The sequence below is a fragment of the Thamnophis elegans genome, chromosome 5 (genome assembly GCF_009769535.1).
Source record: "Thamnophis elegans isolate rThaEle1 chromosome 5, rThaEle1.pri, whole genome shotgun sequence".
NCBI lineage: Eukaryota > Metazoa > Chordata > Lepidosauria > Squamata > Colubridae > Thamnophis > Thamnophis elegans.
The window spans coordinates 40,574,145-40,592,489 of NC_045545.1; the positions used below are offsets into that span (position 1 = coordinate 40,574,145).

At 40.0% G+C, this 18,345-nt stretch overlaps 2 protein-coding genes across 4 annotated transcripts in view; one reads left to right on the top strand and one right to left on the bottom strand.

Moving 5' to 3' along the window:
- Window positions 1–18,345, bottom strand: part of TCTEX1D4 (Tctex1 domain containing 4) — a 56,389-nt gene that overhangs the window by 35,291 nt on the left and 2,753 nt on the right. For both annotated transcript variants that reach the window (XR_004255452.1, XM_032217864.1), the window contains exon 2: window positions 11,117–11,290. The gene's annotated coding sequence lies outside the window, so the exon portion shown is untranslated. The remainder of the gene's footprint in view (window positions 1–11,116; window positions 11,291–18,345) is intronic.
- Window positions 1–18,345, top strand: part of BTBD19 (BTB domain containing 19) — a 70,166-nt gene that overhangs the window by 22,373 nt on the left and 29,448 nt on the right. The window lies entirely within an intron of this gene.

Sequence of the window (18,345 nt, forward strand, 5' to 3'; positions counted from 1 at the left end):
CACCCTATTGGAATCCCCCCCCTATTAAATTAGCATCTAATATCAGAGGTAAGTGGCTCACTGGCTAAGACGCTGAGCTTATTGATCAGGTCGGTAGTTCAGCAGTTCAAATCCCTAATGCCATGTAACAGAATGAGCTGCCATTACTTATCCCAGCTTCTGCCAACCTAGCAGTTTGAAAGCAGATAAAAATGCAAGTAGAAAAATAGTAATCACCTTTGGAAGGTAACAGCGTTCCGTGCACCTTCAGCATTCAGTCATGCCAGCCACATGACCATGGAGGCATCTTCGGACAGCGTTGGCTCTTCGGCTTTGAAACAGAGATGAGCTCCGCCCCCTAGAGTAGGGAACGACTAGCACATATGTGTGAGGGGAACCTTTACCTTTTATCAGAAGTTTAGACTTTCCTGGGTAATCTGAAGGAAGCTCTAAGTGCTGGCCTTTTCTTAGAAACTGCTTAATCTCCTTCATAACAGTTGTTGTGGTTTGCTTTGAATATTTTACAGTGTTCTGTGTTTGGTTCTTTTCCATTCTAAGCATCATTTTCAGTAGACCAGACAAAGGTCAGTTCGGCTGTGGTTACAAACATTGAGTGTTATTGTTTCTCATTTTAACCCACAGAAAAAGATATGATCTCCCCCCACCTCCCTGTATAGGGCAAGTTCAGAAGAAAACAGTTATGCTGTACATCATGATACTAGGTGGGATGCTACTGCACAGCAAGAATGGGAGGTTTTGTTTTTTTGCCAAATCATACGCTGGCTGGGTATTCACAAATAGTATCAGTTTTAATTTGTTGGTGTTCACTCACTGGGTGTTGTACAAGTGGAATAGTGCTTGTTCTCAATTGACCCAATTGTCTAGTTGGGGCGGGGGGGGGGGCAGTCTTTCTTATATTAATCTCATTGTGCTTTTTCTCATCTTGTGCCAGTTCTTTGGAATCAGGTTCCATCAGTTCTATGGCTTGTGTTTGAGCTGTCAGATTTTAAAAAGATACTAGTATTAAAAAAGTTTCTTTCTTATGGGCTTTCTTATGGGTTAATCTGCTTTAAGTATTACTTTTATGCAGCAAGATATTAAGCATTTAATGATGTTTTAATGGTTATTTTAAATCATATGGACCCCTCAGATGACTGGGGCTTATATAAGTGTGATTTTAAATTGGATGGTAGTAAGATTGCGCTTTTTGATATTATGTTTTACTGTTTTGTTATGTTACAGGGAACAAAGTTGATGCATCTGTATAACTAGTTATAGATGCATTTTTATGAAAAATGAACATATACTGGCAATATAACTACTACTGCAGCAGGGAAAGAAGAAACCAGTATTAATTCATGCCCTCATTTGAAAAAAGTTGGTGATCCAAAAATAGCCTTATGCGACCATCAGGAGTTTCCCAATTGATACAAATACCTTAGAATGTGGAAGTAGCAGGAAACTACAATTGGATGAGCACATCTATACAACACAAGACAGCTCACAAAGACGACTAAGAAGGAATTAATGTCATGACCCTGGCAATTAGGAGGAAGTATTGAATCTAAAATGTGGAAAATCTTGGCAATTTAACAAAAGAAAAAAAAAGATTTAGAAAATACGATGGTACGAATTTGAAGATTTTACACAATATCGTAATGCAGATATTTTTTAAAATTGTGAGGGAACAGAAAAATTGGAATAATATTATCTGCAACAAGGAGAGAGAAAAGTAGAATTAGATAATTGTAAAGATCACAGGACAAGAGCCATGTTGGTTTGTGGTAGCCAAAATCAGAAGTCTGATGCCATCTTTTCAGGCAAACCAATTTTATTAAAAGGCATCAGCTTTTGTGAACCACAGCAGAAATGAATAGCTAAAAAGAAGTAGAATTTAAACTGGAATGATAGAGGGGTAAAGGAGGAAGAAGACAGTGTGGTTATGCCTATGCGAGTTATTGGTGAATCAGATTGTAAATACCTTATCAATTAACAATTGTAATTTAATTGTTAAAACTTTCTGTGTTTGTCCAGATTTTCTAAGAAAGCCTAAACCATTTCATGTATAGGAGTTCAGCAGCCTATTGTTGAATATTATTGGTGAAGTTTTTTTGTTCCATTATAGTTGTTCTGAGATCTGTAATGGAGCATCTGGAGAGATTAAAATGCTTTGCTAGTATTTTATCTTTGTTCTGAGTTCTGATGTCAAACTTGGGTTTACCTATTAATTCGTTTATGCAAACTCTGGCATGTTTGTCAATTGTATCAAGTTAAATCCTATATCATTTTAGCTACTCCTTGTATCTGATAAAGTGAGCACTTTAAATACTTTTATGCTAAAATACATTATTAGACTACTCTCTAATTGTAAATGGGTCCAGAAGTGGCCCACTTTAGTTCCAGGATATCTCATATGTATACTTTTCAAAAATGTTGTTTCTTAAAGTTCAATTTGTTTCTATTATAAATAGTTTTTAAAATATCCATACTGATACCGGGGAGCAACTACCACCCTGCAGCTTTATTACCTCTTTCTGATTCAACCTTTCCAGTTTACACCCCCCCTTCCCAGAGTTAAATAAACAAGATCTGAAATGTTTGTACAGTCTGTTTAATTCCACAGGGATTGAAGTTTCCCAGAAACTCCAACTCTGTCTCATTTTGTATAGATTCAGCATTTTGTCACTGCATAAGTAAGCGAATGCTTATCTGAAGATAAGTGAATATACTTTGGCAGGACAATATAGTGTTTCTAAATGTAAAAGAACAAATTGAGGACACATTGATTTTTTTAAACTACCAGTTTAATAAAAATGGGAGTAGCGTGATACCAACAGTTGGTCCTGTTGTTGAGCATTGCTGAGTGCTTTGGAAAGGACACGAGAAACAGGTTTGGGGTTTATTGTAATCAAATACTTCAATTGCTCTTCAACAGAAAGAAGACCGGCCAGTCAAATAAAATATTATACATTAAATAAATCACAAGAGCCAGCACTGAAGTATTAATCAATTATCAGTCACATTTAAAGGCCATAATTTTATTAGGGAAAAAAAAAAATCCTTGCCAGCTAATTTGAAGTCATGTTCCATTTTTTAGGGCCAGCTAGAAAGAAAGTACAGATCTGTAGGGCAGGATTAGGCTACGGTTCTTATAAATTTTGTTGGCCAAGATCATGCTGGCTGGAGATGATGGAAGTTGATACTTGCAACCAAAGACTTCTAGGGTGGTAGTATGCTATGTCATATGATGGGCTTAGAAATAGTGTTCTGTTTCTGGGGATATAAATATAAAATATATTAGCTTCTCTGCCAATGCAGAGAGCCTAGGACTGTGATGGTGAACCTATGGCACATGTGCAAGAGGTGGCACGCAGTGCCCTCTCTGTGGGCACACGAGCTGTTGCTCCAGTTCAACTCTTCTGTGCATGTGCGCGTGCCTCATGCTGGCCAGCTGGTCTTCGGGTCTCTGCCCCACATGTGCGGGGGGCTGCGTGCGGGGCACGCATGCATGCATAGGGCATGGGGCACTTCCAGGGGACTGCGTACGCTTGCAGGGGGCTGCATGCACATGCGTGGGGGGGCGCGCATTGCATTTTGGGAGTTCAGGAGCGCAAGCGCACATTTGCACATGCTTTGGGCACTTGGTCCAGAAAAGGTTAGCCATCACTGGCCTAGGATAATAAATTTAGTGTACAACAGGATATCAAATCAAATCTCTTAATCCTGTAGTGCATTTGCCCCTATAGCTCTTCTAAAAATTGGACAGGAAAAGCATTATGTGTAAGTTACACTATCAATGCTGTTGTCCTTCACAAATCTTACAGCAACAAACGGCCACTACGGCCGCTCCGAGGCAGTGGATCCAGGAGACCCCCTTGGTTTACCGAGGAACTCCAGGAGAGGAAGCGCCGGAAGAGACGCCTAGAGCACTCGTGGAGATCCAACAAATCCGAATCGAGCCGAGCACTTTTAACATCGTGCATCAAGGATTACATCAGGGCAATTAGGACGGCAAAAAGATCTTATATTGCCACCTTGATTGCCTCCGCCGAGTCCCGCCCAGCCGCCCTGTTTAGGATAACCCGTTCCCTCCTAAATAGGAGGGATACGGGGGACCCCTTGCAGGGTAGGGCTGAAGAGTACGTCCAGTTCTTGGCGGACAAAGTTGCTCGGTTTCGGTCGGAGTTGGACTCCGATTCTGCAGATCCAGCCGAGGCACAAGGGGATAATCTGGTAGACCATCGCTGGGTTGAGTTTCAGGATGTTGCCCCTGGGGACGTGGACAAGGCCATGAGAGCTGTGAGTGCCTCCACATGTGTACTGGACCCGTGCCCCTCCTGGCTGGTTGTCAACAGCAGGGAGGTGACACGGGGCTGGATCCAGGCGGTTGTTACCGCCTCCCTTCGGGAGGGGGTCTTTCCCCCCGCACTCAAAGCAGCGGTGGTGAGACCCCTCCTGAAGAAACCATCTTTGGATCCAGCCGTTCTTAACAATTACCGTCCAGTCTCCAACCTCCCCTTTGTGGGGAAGGTTGTTGAGAAGGTGGTGGCCTTTCAGCTCCAGCGGGCCTTGGAGGAAGCCAGCTATCTTGACCCATTCCAGTCCGGCTTCAGACCTGGCTACAGCACAGAAACCGCTTTGGTCGCATTGACCGATGACCTCTGGAGGGCCAGGGATCGAGGCCACGCCTCCATCCTGGTTCTCCTTGACCTCTCAGCGGCTTTCGATACCATCGACCATGGTATCGTTCTGCGACGACTGCGAGAGGTGGGGGTGGGAGGCACTGTTTTGCAGTGGTTCTCCTCTTACCTCTCGGACAGGTCACAGTCGGTGTTAGTTGGGGGGCAGAGATCGAACCCTAGGCCCCTAACATATGGGGTGCTGCAGGGTTCGGTCCTGTCTCCCCTACTTTTCAACATCTACATGAAACCGCTGGGCGAGATCATTCGGCGGCACGGGATAAAATACCACCAGTACGCGGACGATACCCAGTTGTATCTGTCCGCCCCGTGCCAACTCAATGAAGCGGTGGACGTGATGAACCAGGGACTTGAAGCTGTTAGGGACTGGATGAGGGCTAACAAACTTGTGCTCAACCCGGATAAGACCGAGTGGCTGTTGTGTTTCCCTCCCGCCAATTTGGCAAATATTCCATCTCTCAGGCTGGGGGGTCAAACATTATACCCCTCAGACAGGGTCCGCAACTTGGGAATCCTCCTGGACCCACAGCTGACTTTCAAACACCATTTGTCAGCTGTGACCAGGGGGGCATTTGCCCAGGTTCGCCTGGTGCACCAGTTGCGCCCCTACCTGAACCGGGAGGCTCTCACAACAGTCACTCGGGCCCTTGTGACCTCTAGGCTGGAGTACTGCAATGTGCTCTACATGGGGCTGCCCTTGAGGAGTATTCGGCGACTTCAGCTAGTCCAGAATGCAGCCGCGCGAGCGATCGTGGGTGCACCTCGCTTCACCCACGTAACACCTATCCTCCATGAGCTGCGCTGGCTACCTGTCGATCTCCGGATACGCTTCAAGATGCTACTTGCCACCTATAAAGCCCTTCATGGTAGTGGATCTGGGTACTTGAGAGACCGCCTACTGCCGATCACCTCCACACGACCCATTAGATCTCATCGTTTAGGCCTCCTCCGAGTTCCATCCGCTGGCCAATGCTGACTGGCCACCACGCGGAGGAGAGCCTTCTCGGTGGTAGCCCCGACCCAATGGAACGATCTCCCCGTGGAGCTTCGTACCCTCACCACCCTCCAGACCTTCCGCACAGCCCTTAGAATCTGGCTATCCCGTCAGGCCTGGGGCTAAAGATTGTAACCCGCCCGAATGGTATGAATGTTGCGTTTTAATCATGTACTGTCTTATATGTAAAAGTCTGTCCCCCCCTTCCTTTTGATTGTGAGCCGCCCTGAGTCCCTCCAGGGAAAAGGGCGGCATACAAATAAATAAACTATAAACTATAAAACTATAAACAAACATATGGTCCCAGAGCATCCAGTCAATAGTCAACACTCTTGCTTTAAGGAGAAAATGTCTTTAAAAGATGGAACTGAATTACACTGGAAATGAGATTCTCACAAGGGAAACAAGGAAACAAAAAACTCAGTCAATTTTCTGGGGAGATGGCTGAGTTCCTCTTGCCCTTTGATTTTTAACACTAGACTTGACTGATTTATAATCCGACCCGCTGGGATTGGTGAGAATGTATGCTGCTTCCATTCCCCCCACCACAGAGTCTCCCAGCAACATATGAGTTTGGCTCTGAAGTGAGTGGGACAGGGTTACTAACAACTTCTGGTGGATCAGACAAGGGTGGAAGTGACCCCTGGTGTGAGAGACAAGCCCTTGCAGATGTGCAAATGTTTTGACAAAGAAACTATCTGCAGATCTTCCTCTACTGCCTTACATAGTTATTGAGGTTTTCTCAATTTCTTTCAGCTTCTTGTGCCCCACTGGAGCCCTATAAATGTTTAACCTTTTGTTATGTAAAACTTTACATAGTGGGCCAAAAATAATTAAATATTTTTCTGTTAAGAACACTTCTAACGTTTCTTTGGTTTAAACATAAATGCAGAGATTGGCATTAATGTAGTTTCTAATCCCATATGGAGCACGATAAGTAGCCATATTACCTGATGGTAAAAAAATTCAGGAATTTAGTAGTACCTTTTCCAGTCAACACATTTTATCAGAAGGCATATGATTTTGCAATTTCACCAGATGCATTATAACTACTAATTACTAAGGTACTTGCAATCTGTCTCACCTGTTACTTGCACCTTCTTAACCAACCTGTCCTCCTCTATTTCCCACCCCTGCCCCAATTTAATCTATAAATCAATCTAACCCTTCTATGCTTTGAATGAAGCTAATGCTGCAGCTCATGAACGCTATTAATAAAATTGTGAGCCGAAAAGAGGCTTTTGATATTTTTTTTGCTATCATAAATTAACACAGCTCTCCACTTACGATGTCTACTTAATTGTTAAATGTGACTCATGTCCAAAAGTGCAGTCAATGCTATATGACAAATCACTATCATGTTATTGCCAAGGAAACAGTATGGTTTTATCCCTGAAGACACAAGGGATTCAGCTCAATTCAAGTTGCTGTCAAGTCATCATGGGAAATTCACCCTTCCATTATGCATGAATTGGGTGCCAAGAGAGCAGAGGTGGTATTCAGCAGGTTCTGTCTAGTTCTGGAGAACCCATAGCAGAAATTTTGAGTAGCTTGGGGGAACAGGTAAATATCACCTCTGACTGGCCCCACCCCCATCTATTCTCTGCTTCCCGAGTCCCAGCTGATCAGGAGGAAATGGAGATTTTGCAGTATCCTTCCCCTGGAGTGGGGTGGGAATGGGATATTTTACAGTATCCTTCCCTGCCACGCCCACAAAGCCACGGCCACAGAGCCACGCCCACAGAACTGGTAGTAAAAAAAAATTGGAATCCCACCACTGGGAGAGTCACAGCACCACTGCTCCTGTGAAGTGAGCTGATATTCCTTTTTATTTTAGAGCATATTTCCTTAATGATTCTGAGAGTACCTTAGTTCAGCTCATACATTGTGTAAGTTAAAATGAAACAAACCACCATATGTGAATCCAGGCACTGTGATTTTACTTGTGGGTTTTTGAACATCTTATGAACATTAATGAATTCTTTCTGTGAATTGTTCTAAGAAACAAGCTAGTTCAATTGCCGTCATGGACAGAGCTATAATTTGTTATCCATGGACACAATCAGCATGTCTCAAAATGATCAATTCATTGTCTAGAAAAAAAACATGCCAGCACAGATTACAAGTGACTAGTTACATGAAATAGATAAGATATAAGACTATGTCTATTTCAAGACTATTGTTTTCAGCTTCTGCCTTTTTACAACATCTGTTCTGCTATAACTTTGGCATAACAAGTATATTGTCCTATATACCTTTTTTCCCCCTAACTTGCTGGAGAAAGTTCAGAACCCTTAAAGATAAAATAGGTGAGAAACATTCTGCTCTGTTAAGCTAGGGAGTAATGGCTTGGAGGCACGTGTGTCAAACTCAATTGTGTCACATGACGTATCACGATGTATCATGACTTTTGCCTTTGCGGAGCCGGGATGGGCGTGGCCTACGTGTGACACATGGGCTGGTGGAGTAAAGAGTCCTTTATTACACTCGTATGGCAATCATGTACTCTGCTTCCGTTTTTGGTCTCCAGTTTCAGTGACTCTTGAATGGAATACTTTATTGAATTTAATTCTTTATTTGGCCATGTGTGATTAGACACACAAGGAATTTGTCTCCAGTACAAAAGCATTCAGTGCAGGGGTGGGTTCCTCCCGGTTCGCACCGGTTCGCACGAACCGGATCGTCGGTGAACCCGAAAGTAATTAACTTCCGGAATGCTGGTACCACTCCTGGCCCCTGTCGCTGGGTGCCTGCAGGGTTTTTCTTTTTAAAAAATGCCTCTCCGGATGATCTTGAAAACCTGCAAGGTTGCTTTGGAAGGGGACAGATGGGTAGCATTTCCCCCTGCCCCCCTCCCTGGGAGCCTGCAGCCTTAAAGCAAGCCTTTGCACAGTAAAGAAAATCTCACAAGCGAGAGAACCCTCACTGTAGAGATAGCAAGAGAGAGGCTGAATTTCTTCTTCAAGAGGAAATCCATTTGGCAAAGGGTGTCCAATGCTCCTGGCCTTCATGGTAGAGCTTGTGGGTGTGGTTTGTTTTCACCCCATCTTTCCTTTTAAATTCTCTTGGAAGAAACATACTATTACAGATTACAGAGTGTATAAAGAGAAGGCGGTTTTATATTAAAAATATTTCATCCATTGGTCTAGTCTGCAGAATTGGCATGAGAGTTAAGGATAATCAGGAATATTCACTGTCAATTTAGTCTTTAGTACTAAGAGGAGAGTACAAAAAGATTGCAATAGAAGCAAGAGAAGTCGCAATGATGCCACGAATGTCAGCTATGGTTTCCAAGCAGTAGGAAATTCTAATCTTTCATCTGAATTAGCTTGGATAAACCAAAGCAGATGCAAATAGAACATACTTCATATCCAACCAACTCTTCTCCGCATGTAAATGATTGAACCTCAGTACAAAAAATATCTTGGGATTTCCGGGAATTATATTAAGTACTCTAAATCATATGCATATTGTAAAGGTCCTCTAATTAGCTCTGGAATAGAATAGGATCGGATCAGATAGGATAGTTGGAAGGGACTTTGAAGGTCTTCTAGTCCAACCCCCTGCTCAGGCAGGAAACCCTACACTGCTTCAGAGAAATGGTTATCCAACATCTTCTTTAAAACTTCCAATGTTCACTGATTAATTGTTCTAACTGTTGGGAAATTTCTTCTTAGTTCTAGATTGCTTGACTCCTTGATTAGTTTCCATCCGTTGCTTCTTGTCTTGCCCTCAAACAAAAATTAAGCCCGATGAGAGTCAGATGATTTTTCTGATTCACATGGGTGATAAGATAAATTAAAATCAGGATCATGAGTGTCAGTCAGAGGAGAAGGTGCAATCTTTTCCCTCTGTGTGACATGTTTTCCACAATTTCAGATTATTGCTTTCTATATTTCCTAAATATGTTATTTCCATTATTACTGGAATTCAATTTCCATCAAACTGAAGACAAAATCTGTGTCTGAATCTCTTCCCAGCCATTTGCTGAGAATTAGAGTTAGGCATGGAGAAACAGCCTGCAGATTTGGGAAGGCTATTTTAAGAACAGGGAGTAGCTTGTTCATGTTTTGTACTATGGTGTAAAAACAAAAAAACAAAAACCTATCCCCTGTTTAAAGAGATACTGTTCATTGCCTAAGGTGCTCTGTTGGCAGACGTAACAGAGTTCCCATTAATCTGTTCAACTGAGAACTGACACAAATCTTTGTTACGGGTTTTCCTAATAACAACTTTTGGAAGTATACTATATCTATGGTCCACAAATTCAAGTTGCTCATTGTCTATGAGTCAGCAGCTGCACGGAGCTGGCTGTGGCCCATGTGCTTTGTGGCAATTTCCTGGCAGGCTCATCACTTTTCTTATCATCCAAGCTTTTGCTTTCGGAAGAATAATTTCCTGTTCCAGAGCTAGAATAGAATAGCAGTCGTGTTAAAGGAATGCAGATTGCCCTTCCCATGAAGTGCAGGGGTTATCCGAATGTTATTTTTAGATAATATCATCAACACAACCAGCCTGCAGGGGGAAAAGGCTAAATAAACAAACTAACATTCCTAAGATAGTAGGGTAAATCCATTAGAGCACCCACAGTTGCTATAGGGACCATTTACAAACCTGCAATAACTCTATTTACTCTTTGACTCTAAAGAATGTTTATTTTTTTAAAGTAAAAACTCTTCTGTCCTTATTCATGTATAAATTTGCTCTGAGAGTCTAAAGAGGATCATGGGTTTAGCTTTGATGATTGCAAGTAGAAGAACCTTATATGTGACTACATTTCAGTTCCTGTTAATGTATATCTGACAGTTAAAGAAATAAAAATTCCCCAGAGTTTTTCATGAGTTTGATGATTTATGCAACACTGGAGACTCTGACTGGTGATGGTCCAAGTCATAGTTTGATTCCTAATTCCAGAAGTGGAATGATGTGGAGATTGGCATGAGGGAAAGCATTCTGTGTATGCCCTGAGGTACTATTCACCTGCTGAATATTGGTTCAGATTAAGCACTGAAATTAAAAATTTCTTGTCTATTTTTCCGTTGGGAAGAACATACTTGATTTTCAGTAAGAAGGAACGGTTGCGGTACAACATAAAGACCTGAATTATGTTTTAAAAGGCCGCCAGGTCATACAGTCTGTTTAATATGTGATTTTTTTAAAAAAAGAAGAGGAACAGTCCTTTTATCTATGCACTTATTACATTATAACAAGGCTATTGTAAAACTCTAGGGCAGCGATTTGATTTTGTAGCCTAGCATGTGATGCCAACCCAGGAAATTGCAAGGTTTTTTTCGTTGAAAATTGATTAACACAATTGTGGCAATTGAATACCTGAACTCAGATAGTATGTTTGAATTAATGTTGTGAAAGAATTATAGAAATGGTTATTGCATTTTTATATCTCAAGATGTAATACAAAAATAGGGGAACATTTCAGTCTTACCTTCATGGATAACCTTCTGGATGTCACATGATATTGATGACTAGTGTCACCTTTTACATTCAGCTCAAAAGTGCAGCAAACTGTTTTCTGCCCGTTAGCACAGCAAGCAAAGGAGGGAAGGGAGACTGCAGAAACAGGAACTTAAAACGTCATCTCCTCCAACAACTCTTCTCCCTGTTCAGCAGTTGAGTAATAGAGGAAATTATTCTGTGGACTAGAACAAATAAATGGAAAAAGTAGGTGAAGTTGCAGGCATATGGGAGGTGTCCCTGGCTATGAGGTCCCATTCCATTATTTCAAGTGGTATAAGAACATGAAAAGACATTCTTTATACGCAGACAAATAATAGATACAAACAAGTAAACTGCTCCAAACTCGATTGCAGAAAATATGACTTCAGCAACAGAGTAGTCAACGCCTTGAATGCTCTACCTGACTCGTTGTTACATCCTCACACACACACACACACACACCCCAGCTTCAACCTTCAACTGTCTACCATGGACCTCACCCCTAGAAGGTCCGTAGGGAGCATGCATAAACACACCAGCATGCCTTCTGTCCCTGTCCTACTGTCCCCATTTATTTGTACTTGTTTCCTTTGTTCATATCCATGTTTATACTTATATTATTATTTTATATAATTATATTATTGTCTTTGTCCATGTTTATACTTATACCTGTTATCTTGTACATGTTTGACTAACCAAATAAATAAATAAAATAAATAGATGGGCCAGCCATATCTCTCCTGGAAAAGTGGAATACAATCTTTCCTTCAAGTTTGCCTTCAGCATCCTGATATTTAGGTGGGATAAGTGGAATTTACAGCAAAGTGCAGCAGTGTGGATTTCTGCTATTCAGAGTTCTAGCCAAGATTCTACATTTAATTTTAACTTTTTCCCAGTTTTCATTTTTCGTTCCTCGTTTGTTAATATTCTAAGCCTTTCAGTGTACTAATTCCTCACTAATCCATTTGGATTAACTGTATCGGAGATGCTTGTCTTCTCAGGACATTTTTCTTCCAGATAATATTTTTGGCTTTTTCCCAAGCATGCTAATATACATACACACTATAATATAGCAGCACTATTTTGGTTGTATATCATAATTATCACTTGAATTACTTTTAGAAGTTCTGCTTCCGAGGGAGCATGGCTATCCCAAATGAGGTGGTTTAATGGAATTTCCAAACATAATGGATTAGCCATGTGTTTTTGCTCTTCCGGGCTCTGGGGTTAGAAATCCCCAGGCTCTTGGTTAGAAATGTGGTCTGAACAAACCACATACATTGAAAATTCCTCATCATACCATTGGGACACAGATCTTAACTACTGGATTTTCTTCCGCTAATTTATAACTCTAATAATTAAAGAATTGCAAATAAGTCATATATTGCAGGTATGCAGGAAAGAAAGAAAAAAAATTAGGCTAGAAACCCAGCACACCAGGAGGAAGCAATGCATGGAAAGAACGTTATCAGCATTGTGATCTCGGCTACTTGTTATGAAAATGGAATGTTGGCATGCTTGGGCGAAGGGATTTTTGGAAACAGAGGAGGCAATGAATCCCCAGTTAAGAACACAGGTAGTCCTCAACTTATAACAGTTCATTTAGTGACTATTCAAAGTTAGAACAGCACTGAAAAATAGAACTTATGAACCATTTTTCACAGTTACAACCTTTGTAGCATCCCCATGATCATGTGATCAAAATTCAGATGCCTGGCAATTGGTTCATACTCATGACTCATACTCATACTATGGTTCATAGTATCACCTTTTGAAAACCTTTTCACAAGCAAAGTCAATAAGGAAGCCAGATTCACTTAACAACCACATTACTAACTTATCAATTGCAGTGATTCACTTAACAACTGGGACATGAAAGGTTATAAAATGGGGCAAAACTCACTTAACAAATGTTTCACTTAACAACAGAAATTTTGGGTTTAATTGTGATTGTAAGTTGAAGACTACCTGTATTACCCAGGAGAAAAGAGTTGTTACTGCGAATCTGAAGTAAGAAAGAGATTGGAGTTGGATAGATAAAACCATCTGATTTCATTCCGTCTCTTCCTCTGGAAGCTGGTTGAATCCCAGCCTTGGAGATGGGTGGGAAGGAGGTGAGATCATCTGATTTCAGATGCCACGTGGCAGGCAAGGAAATCTCCCTGTGCTACATTCCTGAATGATGAATCTAGCATGACTTCAGATATTTAAATTAACTGTTCTTTATCATGACCATTCCCCTAGAAAGTGTATTCTCAGTTCTCTATTATTGCACCATCCAAAATAATCACGTCAAGCTATAAAATGAGACTACCGTGTAGCTTGGTATCTTCCGCTATTAAAGAGATAAAGAGATCTCCACCAGAGATAAACCCATCATTTCCGAATCAAACAGCAGCTGGAGAGGACAATTACAATTTAAGGAAAAGATGTAGCTACTACCGTATATGTATTTATATAATTTATTTATTGTACTTGAAAGTCAGCAGAGAATAGCTGGTTCCCTTGCAAAAATGATCTGTATGAGCATCTTTACAGCTTTGATGCTTCTTTCTAGGCTTGGCATTGTTGCTGCAAGACTCCAAACCATTCTCTGCCTTTTATTGCCCATTTATACCTGCATGGCAGCTGTTTATATATATATGACTGTGTATTCTGAACTGTTCAGAAAACATTTTCCTTTTCAGAACTTGGAAATAAGTTGCAAAGTGGGAAAGAGCTGAATGAATGTCTAGGAGTAACGATGACCAAGTTTGCATTACATTCAGGTAATCAATTTACAACAGTTCATTTAGTGATCATTCAAAGTTGCAATGGCACTGAAAAAAGTGACATGACCATTTTTCACACTTACGACCATTGCAGCATCCCCATGGTCACATGATCAAAATTAAGTTCAATCAATCAATCAATCCAACCTTTATTTTCAATGTGCAACATGTTTACAAGGAAATTGAATGAGCATCCCTTGGTGCAGCCCACCCAAGAACGCAGAATATATATATCAATAAATCAATAAGTAAAAATAAATACCTAAATCCAATAAGTAATAAACTAACATACAGTACATATCCTCATATGTATCTGCTATTATATTACACTGGAATATACATGTTGCATGTTACTCTGGCACCCCTAGTATAGGCTTGGCAACTGGCTCATACTTATAACAGTTGCAGTGTCCCAGGTCCTATGTTCCCCTTTTGTGACCTTCTCACAAGCAAAGTCAATGGGGAAGCCAGATTCACTTAACAGCAGGGTTACTAACTTCACAACTGCAATGATTCACTTAGCAAATGTGGCAAGAAAAGCCACAAAATGGGGCAAAACTCATTTAACAAATGTTTCACTTAGCAATATAAATTTTGGGCTCAATTGTAGTCGTAAGTTGAGGACTACCTGTACACACTTCTTGCATATAGTTCTTTCCCCTATCCCCATCCCTTCATCACTTTGACCAAGAATCTTATGCAACAATAGAAGTAGGACTGTGGGATATGAAATAATGCACATCACTGACAAACAAGGCCTCACAGATTTAGTCATGGGCTAATGACTAAAGGCTGAGGGCTATAATTTGGATGCTCCAGAACATTACTATAATAAACTATGCTTATTGCACCTTAAATTTTTCCTGTGGAAGCAGCTTTTATACCACTATTTGTTGTTGTTGTTGTTGTTGTTGTTGTTGTTGTTGTTTAAAGAAGCATTCCTGAATTTTCTGTTATTTATCAATAAGCTTTTAGTTGAAGATCTGATTTCTCAAAGAATTTGCTGTCTCTTGGTGAGATGGGAAGCAAATAAATTTAACAAATAAAAATACGCTAGGGCCACATAGATAGGTACTTTATAACAAAATTAAACATTTTTCTGTTTTTGCTTATTGGGTGGAAAGGGACTTTTCTATACTGCAGAACTCACCCTTTTTTACATCCATCAAAGGATTATAATCTACTTTTGTATCTACCTACCTACCTATATTCTGTGCTCAACTGTAGACCCATAACATCTTTTGCTGCTGTCACCATATAGCTTTCCAAATCCATCTAATTGTACTTTTCACATGGAGACATCATGGATTCAACCAGATCTCATCTCCTAAATTGTTTCACATTAAATTCAACCTTGATTTGAATACTTTGTCCCTGCTTTATTTAGCTGTAATAACTATTGTTGACTGCCCCATATTAGTAACTGTCTACTGCCCTGATCTCTGTGTCTCTGCTAAAGGCTTTACTCATTGTGGTGTTGTGTAATTTAGCCTGCCTTCCAAAGCAGTAATGCTGCTGAATGCCCTTCTTGGACACTCCTTGCCCTTATTCATCCCTCAGAGTTAATTATTGCCTCTTATAGCCCTTCTGGTAGTGTTGCAGCCAATGTGACGCTGTGTTTGAGTTAGATCTGTTGGAACAAGAGTGAATTAATTGACTAAAATTGAAGAACTCGGATTAGATATAGAATTACAGTCATGGGTTAAGAAGGTAAAGGACGACAGAATTTCTGTATTTTTAATTGTACAAAAATCTTTAATTAATTGTTAATTAATAACTGTGGTTGTGATAGGTTGGTTTGTTTCAGCAAAAGTTTGTAACTCAAAAGTTCTTAGTAGAGCAAAGTCTGTATTTAAATTAGTGAAAGTGGGAAAATAGGTAGACAAGGAGAGTTCATAGGAATAATAACCCTTTTCCATTTTTACTGCAGGGTGAATAAGATCCATTGTGATTCAGCAAAGGCTAATTTTGGCTTCTTCCACATCACATTAAAGGGGACTGTCTTTTAAAATGATCAGGATCCCACTGTTGAGCCACAATGAGTCACGCGTATGGAGTAGTTGGCACTGCTAATAATGGTGGGTGGGTGGTTATTCTGTATCTGGGGAAACCCCCAAAAGCCCTATAATCCTCTGTACTCATTTCTTTTCCGATCCACTGGTATTCTGCTCATTACCAGAACAATATTTATAGCTCTGAAATCAGAGACTGCAAGTAGGGGTGAAAAGTCAAATGAAATTCTATAGAAAGTTTCACTAACAAGAGGTGAGTGAGTGCAAAATTGCGTCTTCTTCCATAAATGAGTAAGCAGCATATGACTCTGTAAGAAGACCAGCCTTCTGGTGAAGATAAGCTTTTTTTCCAACCTTCCTGTTTTATCATTGCAAAATAAATAAGAGTTCATAATTCATTCAGATGGCAAAAGAAAACCAAAACCAAGCTGGACCAGGTTTGGATAAAAGAAATATTTTCCCTTATATTTCCCAGTCAAGGATAAACACATGTTATTATTTTATTCATCTTTCTTAAAATTTACAGTGTGAAACTTTTTAAATTTATTAATAACAAAAGATTTACGGTAATTTCTCGGAAATTAAACTCATTCCATCAAAATATGTTGCCTGACATTTAGTTGTCTCTGATATTACTGTATCACAATATACTAGTTCTATTACTTAATAATAAAATATTTAGTTCCAAATTTTGGATCATCCAGAAGTACACGTAGTGTATAATAACCCTGAAGAACCTCTGTTTAGTTCACTTCATGATATCAATCATAGGTAGAGGACTTGATGATTCAGTGCCAGAGGATGGGAAAACTCAAGAATTCACCAATTTTAACAGATATTTTACCAGTTCAAGTGGTCCTCATATAGTGACTACAATTGGAACTGGTAACTTGGTCATTAAATAACTCTGTCACTAAGTAAAATCACAGCTGTGCTCATGATCTTACAGCAGTTTTTCTTTGCTTTACAGACATTGAAGGCTGTATGGTAAATTCTAGGATTGGTCGCAAAGTTACTTTCATCATCATTATAACTATGAATAATTGCTAAACACGGCAGTTGCTAAATCAGGATCATTCGTATTGCACAGTATTACAGAATGTTTTCCAGTGACTGACAGTCTATCTCTTTCTGTTATTTTGTTACTGCTCTAAGATATTTTAAATCTCAAGTAGCCCAATTTTGATAAAGATACCATGAATGGCTAAGGTAAGATTTAGCTCCCATCCAATAGCCAATATCTTTCTGGGCCTATTACAGTAAGCCAGGAAGAAACCGATGGGGCAAATTTGGTAACCCCATTTCTGTGCTAGACTAGTCTCCCATATAAGTGCCAGTATCAGAAGAAAAGCTAACATAGTTTAATTCTCTTTTCTGAATTTAGACATGGAAAGTCTAGAACAAGCTAAGAGAATCAACAGTTAAATTTGGTAAATAAGGAATGGTTGGAGTGTTTCATTTTCATGTGTCCAATATCCTGAGTTCATGCAACTAGAACTGACTTTTCTTGGCAATATCACACAAACATAATCCTTCTTCTATTGTAGTGCATAAGAGTGCACTGCTCGGATGCTTGTACAAAAAAGAATCCTTCTGTCCTTGGTAGAATTAATCTAGTTCTACGCTATTGTCTTTGTAGAAGGCAGAATAGAAATAAACTTTTAATAATTTATATTTTCAGTATTTGATAACTATGAATGTATACTATAAGAGCTGTGGTGGCACAGTGGTTAGAATGCAGTATTGCAGGCTAATTCTGCATTCTAGTTCGAGTCTCACTGGCTCAAGCCTTCAGTCCTTCCAAGATTGGTAAAATGAGGACCCAAATTGTTGGGGGCAATATGCTGACTCTAAACCACTTAGAGGTGGGTGTAAGGCACTGTGAATCAGTATATAAGTCTAAGCGCTATTGCTATTCTGTATTCAAACTGGAAGACCTCTGAAAAGAAAAAAATGGATGAATAAAAAGTTGGGCGTGGTAAATTCTGTGTCAGCTGCAGTATTAGCCAGATGAGAGATTAAATCACAGTAGCTATGGAATTGAGGCACTTTTGTTCTAATTAAAATACTCCATTTGGAATGTCATTATATTCGACTAAATTTATGGAGAGTTTTTATTCTTATATTGCTCATACATTGCTGAAATATCCATCCTAAGATATATGCTACCAGTCCAATGATAGGTACATATTTTCTGGATCTTGAAGTCTGCTTACAAATTCCTGCTTACGTGCTAACGTAAGAAGTTGGATTCTTTTGAGGTAAAGACTATCATATATAGAGTAACCTTTTTCCTTCTGTCAGAGGAATGGAATCTTTCCGCTTTGCGTTAATTATATAAATTTTCCCTTATTGTCAGCCTTTCTTTTTGATAAAATCGAAAGCTTTGACTGATTTTTATCAGTGCAGCAATCTTTGTTCTGGGGCATGTGCAT